Source organism: Monodelphis domestica, chromosome 3, assembly GCF_027887165.1.
Source record: "Monodelphis domestica isolate mMonDom1 chromosome 3, mMonDom1.pri, whole genome shotgun sequence".
In the NCBI taxonomy this organism is placed as follows: Eukaryota; Metazoa; Chordata; class Mammalia; order Didelphimorphia; family Didelphidae; genus Monodelphis; species Monodelphis domestica.
Window position 1 is genome coordinate 359,734,314 of NC_077229.1, and position 8,403 is coordinate 359,742,716.

An 8,403-nucleotide genomic window follows, 5' to 3' on the forward strand; every position below is an offset into this window, starting at 1 on the left:
CCAGAGATTGTTAAAAAAAATTACAAAAATCATATTTAAAAACCCCTTAAAATCAGTTGAGATATTTAGCACATTAAATTTTCCAAAGGTTGTTATAGCAATTGTAACCAGTTCTGGAGTCCATCTATCCTCTATGTGACAATTTACAAAGACAAAAATAGAAAAACTGTCTTTTTTTTCATATATGGGCTTAATTATTACAATTTATATTTTTTTTTTCAATATATGTTTATAGGGGAAAAGCAACAGAATTTTAACAGTAGTTAACTCAGTGCATTAAATGAACAGTATAACAGAATAATATTGAATACAGTAATATATGAACTTAAAATCACAAAGATAAACCTTAAACAAAAATGCAATAGAATACAGAGATTTATATAAACCATTGGAGTCTGAAATGCCTTAGAACCTCAAGCCTTTAAGTTCCTTGGGTTATTTTATTTGTTTGTTTTTTTAATTATCCATTTAGATGCCTATTGTCAGAAGGCAGAGTGGTAAGGGCTAGGCAATGGGGGTTAAGGGACCCATCCAAGGCCCCCACAGCTGGGGAGTATCTGAGGCCAGATTTTAACCCAGGACTGCATATCTTTAGGCCTGGCTCTCAGTTTGCTGGGCCACCCATTTACCCCTTCAAAGTTGAATCTTTGGGCTGAATCTTTCTTCTGGCACACAGGTGAAGTCAATGAAAGGATCAATGCAATTAAAAGATATCCTTGTAAAATAGCCATTGTTTTTAAGTTCCTGCTTGAAAAAAATCTTCTCCTCTCCCTTTTTTTCTCTCTCTCTCCCCTCCTCTGATACCTCCTCGTGCCCCAGTCCACGTGAAGCCCAGGCCTCCCATGTGGAGCCAATACCACCTGTTTTGTAACCAGCTGGTAGAAATCAGTCCTGAGTGATCTGCTCCAAGGATCTGGGTTTGTTGGGCAGGCAGGTCACCAGGTGGTTGAGATCTGGGTTAAACAGGGACCTGGTGAGCGAGAGAGAGGTCAGGATCAGCAGCAGGAGAAACAGGCCGGCAGAACTTAGCAGCCAGGGGCCAGGTGGGCAGCAAACTCAACAGATCTGGATCGGGGCTGCAGGCAGGAATGCACGAAAGCAGGGAGAAGTGGCTGGGAACCAGGTGGGCAGCAAACTCAACAGGTCCGGAGCAAGCCTGTGAGCTGGAATGAGCAGCAGCTTTGCAAAGGTAAAAAAACCTCGGACAGAGAAAAGTGGATCAAAAAAATTTCTAGGCACTTGCTATTTAAAGCTGAACTTAAGATCAGAAAAGAATCAGAAGATTGAGAGTATTTTCTCCCATTAGGTCACCAAAACTGTAAAGATTAAAATTTGGGGAGATTGAGGCAGGTAGAAATTAGTTTCTCTCTGCAAGGAGCATTATATTTTATGAGGTTTATTAAAGATTAAGGATTAAAGAAAATACAGAATAAGAAACACGTGCCTAGGCCAGAGAGGCCTAGACAAGACCTCACCTACATTATGAAAAGAGCCACATCTGCTCCAAAATGGAAGTCCAAAAGGCCCCTCAGTAGGAGGAGAACTCCTTTATAAAATCATTTGTGTCCTTGCCCAGGCAAGAATTCAGTGCAATTACAAAGCACTCTGGGGAAGTGGAGCAAAAGATTCTGGGGATTGGAGTCCTGAATTAGAGTCAATTTATTACACATTGGCAAGATCACATTATTTGTATTTAAGTAGATATATGCTCCTCCCATGCTTTCTGATTGACAATTTAGTTATTATGAATAAAATTTTATGAATATAATATTTAGTTATTACATATTGATTTTAATCTTTACAAGTGATAGCTTGGTCTTGTCATTGTCTATTTTAATACCTTCAATTTCTTTTTCTTCTCTAATTGCTACTGACAGTGTTTCTAGAACAGTGTTAAATAATAGAGATGATAATGGGAATCCTTGTTTCACTCCTGATTTTATTGGAAATGCATATATTTTATCCCCACCGCAGATGATGTTTACTGATGTTTTTAGATATATACTGTTTATTAGTCTCAGAAAAGGCCCCTCTATTCCTATATTTTCTAGTTTTTTCAACAGAAATGAGTGTTGTATTTTGTCAAAGGCTTTTTAATCAATCTATTGAGATAATCATGTGATTTGTGTTGGTGTTCTTGTAGATATGGTCAATTGTGTGGATGGTTTTCCTAATATTGAACCATCCTTGCTTTCCTGGTATAAATCCTACTTGGTTATAGTGAACAACCCTTGTGATCACTTGCTGTAGTCTTTTTGCTAGTATCCCATTTAAGAATTTTGCATCCATATTCATTATGTAGATTGTTCTATAGTTTTCTGTCTCTGTTTTTGACCTGCATGGTTTTGGAATCAGTACAATATTTATGTTCTAAAATGAATTTAGTAGAACCCTGTCTTTGCTTATTATGTCAAATAGTTTGTATAATATTGTGACTAATAGTTTTTTTTAATGTTTGATAGAATTCATTTGTGAATCCATCTGGTCCTAAGGATTTTTTTCTTAAGGAGTTCATTGATGGATTATTCAATTTCTTTTTTCTGATATGGGGTTGTTTAGGTAGTCTATTTCTTCCTCTGTTAGTCTATGCAATTTATATTTTTGAAAGTATTCATCCAGATCACCTAGATTTCCATGTTTATTGTCATATAATAGAGCAGTATAATTTTTAATAATTGCCTTAATTTCCTCTTCATTACAGGTGAGGTCTCCCTTTTCATCTATGATGCTGTTAATTTGTTTTTCTTCTTTACTTTTTTTATTAGATTGACCAGTACATTGTCTATTTTGTTTGTTTGTTTTTCAAAATACCAGCTTCTAGTCTTATTTATTAATTCAATAGTTCTTTCACTTTAAATTTTATTAATTTCTTTCTTAATTTTTAGATTCTCTAAATTAATTTTCATCTGGGGATTTTCATTTGTTTGCTTTCAAATTTTTAGATTTTCATGTCCAATTAAGTGACCTCTGTCTTCCCTAATTTGTTAATATATGAACTGAAAGATATAAATTTCCTCCTGAGTACTGTTTTGGCTACATCCCATAGATTTTTTAAATACATTAATGAATTAATTTAGTCAATTTTGTACATTATTCCTTGGTTAAAAGAATCATATTCTTTCTCTTCCTTCCCTCCCCCCACATTTCCCATAGCTGACTCACAATTCCCTTGAGCATTACATATCCTCAATCTAAACCTATTTCCATGTTGTTGATGTTTGCACTAGGATGTTCATTTAGAGTCTATATCCCCAATCATATCACCTCGACCCATGTAATGGAGCATTTGTTGTTCTGTGTTTCTACTCCCATGGGTCTTCCTCTGAATGTGGATAGTGTTCTTTCTCATATATCCCTCCAAGTTGTTCAGTATCACAGCATTTCTACTAATGGAGAATTCCATTACAATCAATTATACTACAGTGTATCAGTCTCTGGGTACAATGTTCTCCTGGTTCTGCTCCTTTCACTCTGCATCATTTCCTGGAGGTTGTTCTAGCTCCCATGGAATTCCTCCACTTTATTAATCCTTTGAGCACAATAGTATTCCATCACCAACATATACCACAATTTGTTCAGCCATTCCCGAATTAAAGGGCATCTCTCATTTTCCAGTTTTTTGCCACCACAGAGAGCACAGCTATGAATATTCTGGTACAAGCCTTTTTCCTTATTATCTCTTTGGGGTACAAACCCAGCAGTACGGTGAATGGATCTAAGAGCAGACAGTCTTTTAGTGCCCTTTGGGCATGGTTGCCAATTGCCCTCCAGAATGGTTGGATTAATTCACAACTCCACCAGCAATGCATCAATGCACTGACTGCCACATCCCCTCAAGCATTCATTACTTTCCATTGCTGTCATCTTAGCCAATCTGCTAGCTATGAGGTGATACCTCAGAGTTGTTTTGATTTGAATCTCTCTGATTATAAGATACTTAGAACACTTTTTTTATATGCTTATCAATGGTTTTGATTTCTTTGACTGAAAATTGCCTATTCATGTTCTTTGCCCATTTATCAATTGGAAAATGGCTTGATTTTTTGTAAAGTTGATTTAGCTCTTTATACATTTCAGTAATAAGACCTTTGTCAGAGGTTTTTGTTATGAAGATTGTTTCCAAGTTTGTTGCTTCCCTTCTAATTTTGTTTGTACAAAAACTTTCTAATGTGATGTAAACAAAATTATTAATTTTACATTTTGTGATATTTTCTAACACTTGCTTGGTTTTAAAATCTTTCCTTTTCCAAAATCTGACATGTACACTATTCCGTGTTAATATAATTTACTTAGAGTTTCCTTCTTTATATTCAAGTCATTCACCCTTTATGAGTTTATCTTGGTGTAGGGTGTGAGATGTTGATCCAAACCTAATCTCTCCCATATTGTTCCAATTTTCCCAGCAGTTTTTTATCAAAGAGTGGATTTTTGTCCCAAAACCTGGGATCTTTGGGTTTATCATAGACTGTCTTGCTGAGGTCATTTACCCCAAGTCTATTACACTGATCCTATTTTCTTTCTCTTAACCAGTACAAAATTGTTTTGATGACCACTGCTTTATGGTATAGTTTGAGATCTAGGACTGCAAGGCCACCTTCCTTCCCATTTTTTTCACAATTTCCCAGTACATTCTTGATCTTCTATTCTTCCAAATGAACTTTGTTATGTTTTTTTTTTCTATTTCAGTAAAAAAAAGTTTTTTGGTAGTTCAATGGACATGGCACTAAATAAGTAAATAATTTTGGATAGAATTGTCATTTTTATTATATTAGTTCATTCTAGCCATGAGTAATCGATGTATTTCAAATTATTTAGATGTAGTTTTAATTGTATAGAGAGTATTTTGTAGTTGTGTTCATATAGTTCCTGTATTTCTTTCAGCAGATAAATTCCTAAGTATTTTATATTGTCTAAGGTGATTTTAAAGGGAATTTCTCTGTCTAATTCTTGTTGCTGAAATATGTTGGAAATACATAGAAATGCTGATGACTTATGTGGGTTTAATTAGTAATCTGCAACTTTGCTAAAGTTTTTGATTTTTTTTACTAGTTTTTTGGTTGATTCCCAAGGATTCTTTAAGTAGACCATCATATTATCTGAAAAGATGATAGCTTGGTAACTTCATTGCCTATTTTAATACCTTCAATTTATTTTTCTTCTTTAATTGCTACTACTACATTTCTAGTACAATGTTAAATAATAGAGGTGGTAATGGCCATCCTTGTTTAACTCTTAATCTTATTGGGGAGGTTTTTAGTTTATCCCCATTGCAGATAATGTGTTCTGATGGTTTTAGATATATACTGTTTATTATTTTTAGGAAAGGCCCTTCTATTCCTATGCTTTCTATTAATTTCAATAGGAATGGGTGTTGTATTTTGTCAAAAGCTTTTTCTCCATCTAATGAGATAATCATGTGACTTTTGTTGGTTTGCTTGTTAATATGGTCAATTATGTGGATGGTTTTCCTAATATTGAACCATTCTTGCTTTCCTGGTGTAAATTCTACCTGCTTGTAGTGAATAACCCTCGTGATGACTTGTTGTAGTCTTTTTGCTAGTATCCCATTTAAGATTTTTGCATCCATATTCATGAAAAGATTGGTCTATAATTTTCTTTCTCTTTTTTTGACCTGCCTGATTTTGGAATCAGCACAATATTTCTGTTGTAAAAAGTATTTGCTAGAAGTCATTCTTTGCTCATCATTTCAGATGGTTTCTAAAGTACTGGGATTAGTTGTTTTTTGAATGTTTGATAGAATTCATTTGTGAATCTATCTGGTCCTAGGGATTTTTTCTTAGGGAGTTATTGATGGCTTGTTCAATTTCTTTTTCTAATATGGGGTTATTTAGGGGGTCTTTTTATTCCTCTTTTAGTCAATGCAATTTATATTTTTGTCTATATTCATCCATATCATCTTAAATGGCATATTTGTCACCATATAATTGGGCATAATAGTTTTTAATGTTGCCTTAATTTCTTCTTCATTAGAGGTGAGGTCTCCCTTTTCATCTTGGATACTGTCAATTTGGTTTTCATTTTTTTTTTACTTTTTATAATTATATTGACCTGTACTCTGTCTATTGTTTTTGTTTATACAAAGTACCAACTTTTAGTCTGAATTTATTAAGTCAATAGTTCTTTGACATTCAAATTTATTAATTTATTCTTTGATTTTTATGATCTCCAATTTAGTCTTTATCTGTGGATTTTTAATTTATTCACTTCCTAGGTTTTTTTTTAATCTCATGCCCAATTCATTGATCTCTGCCCTCTCTATTTTGTTAATATATGAACTCAAGGATATAAATTTCCCCCATAGTATTGCTTTGGCTGCATCCCATAGGTTTTGAGAGCATGTTATTTTTCCTCTTCTTTGCCTCATCTTTCATTTTCTTTGCCTCATCTTTTATCTCCTTTGCCTCATTTTCAAGCTGATTAATTTTGGCTTTCAAGACACCATTTTCTTGTTTTAATTCAAGTGCATCTGTTTCCAGATGACTTATCCTGCTTTTTATGTTCTTTTTCCAGTTGTCTTCTGGCTCTTTTAATTGCATTTTAGTTATATTTTGAGTTCTTTCAAAGACTGTGTCCAATTCACTAGAGTTTCTGTGTCTTTTCTTGGTGATTCTTCATCCTTCTTTGTTACATTTGTTCTTTGTTCATTGCCTGTATAGACATTGAAAATTGTAATTTCTTTTTTTCTTTTTCCATTTTTTGATTTTCTCTTCTTTGCTTTGTCAATTGCCTGACCTATTGTTCCTCTCATTATGTGTTGGATCTGTTGTTTGGGGCTTTTCTGTCAGTCTTCCTCCTTGGTGCTTAGTCAGCAAATCTCTCAGGACAGTCTGTGAGGGAGGGGTGTTGGACTTTGAGTTTCCCTGCCTTCTGAAGGCTTGATTAGATTAAACCCAGTGGAGTTGTAGAGCTGGATATGCCCTGAGACCAAAACTTAAGGAAGAGGTTGGGGGCAATATGGAGTGTCTCCACTGCTATGACTAAGTTGCCTGCTCTGAGTTTATTCTCTAACTGCTTCCCCACTTCCTGTGTTCGGTGGTCTGAGCCTGGCATAGCTTTGCCCTTAAGTTAGTCCCTCCAGACTAGCAGTTTTGCCTACCCAGGGGTTCTAGCTACTGCTGGAGGCTCAGCACTCTAGGTGGGAGAGGGGTCCTGGAACCTTCCTTCTTCCTTCCTCTTAAACCTTAGTTTTCTCAAATTCAACCTTTTGGGGGACATACCTTTTAAGTTGAGTCCAGCGGGATGGTTCCTTGAATATGTTCTGTTGTTACGTTTGATTTTCAGTCCCCCAGGAGGATTTGGTTGGTAATTGGTAAAGTAGGGTTTTCAGAGGTCTGAACTTTCATTGCCTCTACACCATCATCTTGACTCCACCTCTCCAACCCATAGATTTTGAAAGGATATCTCATTGTCATTTTTTCAATGAAATTAATACTTGTTTCTATAATTTTTCTTTTAACAATTTTGTATAATCATATTATTTAATTTCCAATTAATTTTTGATTTGGATCTTAATGTACCCTTACTAATTATTATTTTTATTGTATATGATCTGAAAATGTTGCATTTATTATTTCTGCTTTTCTGTACTTGTTTGCCATGTTTTTATGTTTTTAGTGCATGGTCAATATTTGTGAATGTACCATTGTGAGATTTAAAATGGTTGAGGTCTTAAACTGTAGTGATTAAAATAGTGGAAGATATAAACTGTGATAGATATAAGAGAGGGTGAGTAAATTTGACCTCAGAAATATGTTTCACTACAGTGTCTTGGGTTTAAAATCAAATATAAGGTGGTCGCCAGGGAAATATTCCCAATGATTCAAATACCCAAGTCAATTGGGTTTTATAGAGATTTTAATTAACAATACAATGAGTAATCAAAGAAAGAGAGAGAGAGAATAAGAAAGGAATAAGTTCAAAGGGCCTCAAGCCAATATGGCCTAGACCTGAGCCTTAAGAGAGAAATCAGTCAGTTTTTTATAACTCACCATAAGATCTGTCTAAGTAAGGAATTCTAATGACACCAGGCCAGCAGCATCTCAGCTGCTTTCACCAGCTCCCTCCTCCATCTGAATGTTTCAGAATCAGTCTCCTCAGAATGAGTCTCTCCAATCTGAATGTTTCAGAATGACTTCCCAGCTCTTCCCTGAGCTCTTATTTTTAAGGGCAAAATTTCCTCTGTCACCTCCCCTAAGTCCTTACATCTACCAATCACTGTAGATGTTTCTAAAGGACTGCCCATTCTTAGTCCACATCTAAGATGGTGTGGATTTTTGAGTAATTCATACCAGGAAAGCTCTGAGTAAGTTTTCCAGTTCTTTGTTCTTTGTAAATTCACAAGTTGCTTGACCTTTATAGGTACTTAGCTTAAGAAAAGTATGG

General features: G+C 34.9%; 1 long non-coding RNA gene across 1 annotated transcript in view; it reads left to right on the forward strand.

The window, feature by feature from the left end:
• The window catches only part of LOC130458464 (uncharacterized), a 33,182-nt gene extending 30,414 nt beyond the window's left edge, over nucleotides 1-2,768 (forward strand). The window contains exon 4 of the long non-coding RNA XR_008917780.1: nucleotides 820-2,768. This is a non-coding gene — a long non-coding RNA (uncharacterized LOC130458464). The remainder of the gene's footprint in view (nucleotides 1-819) is intronic.
• Nucleotides 2,769-8,403: the final 5,635 nt, after the last annotated feature.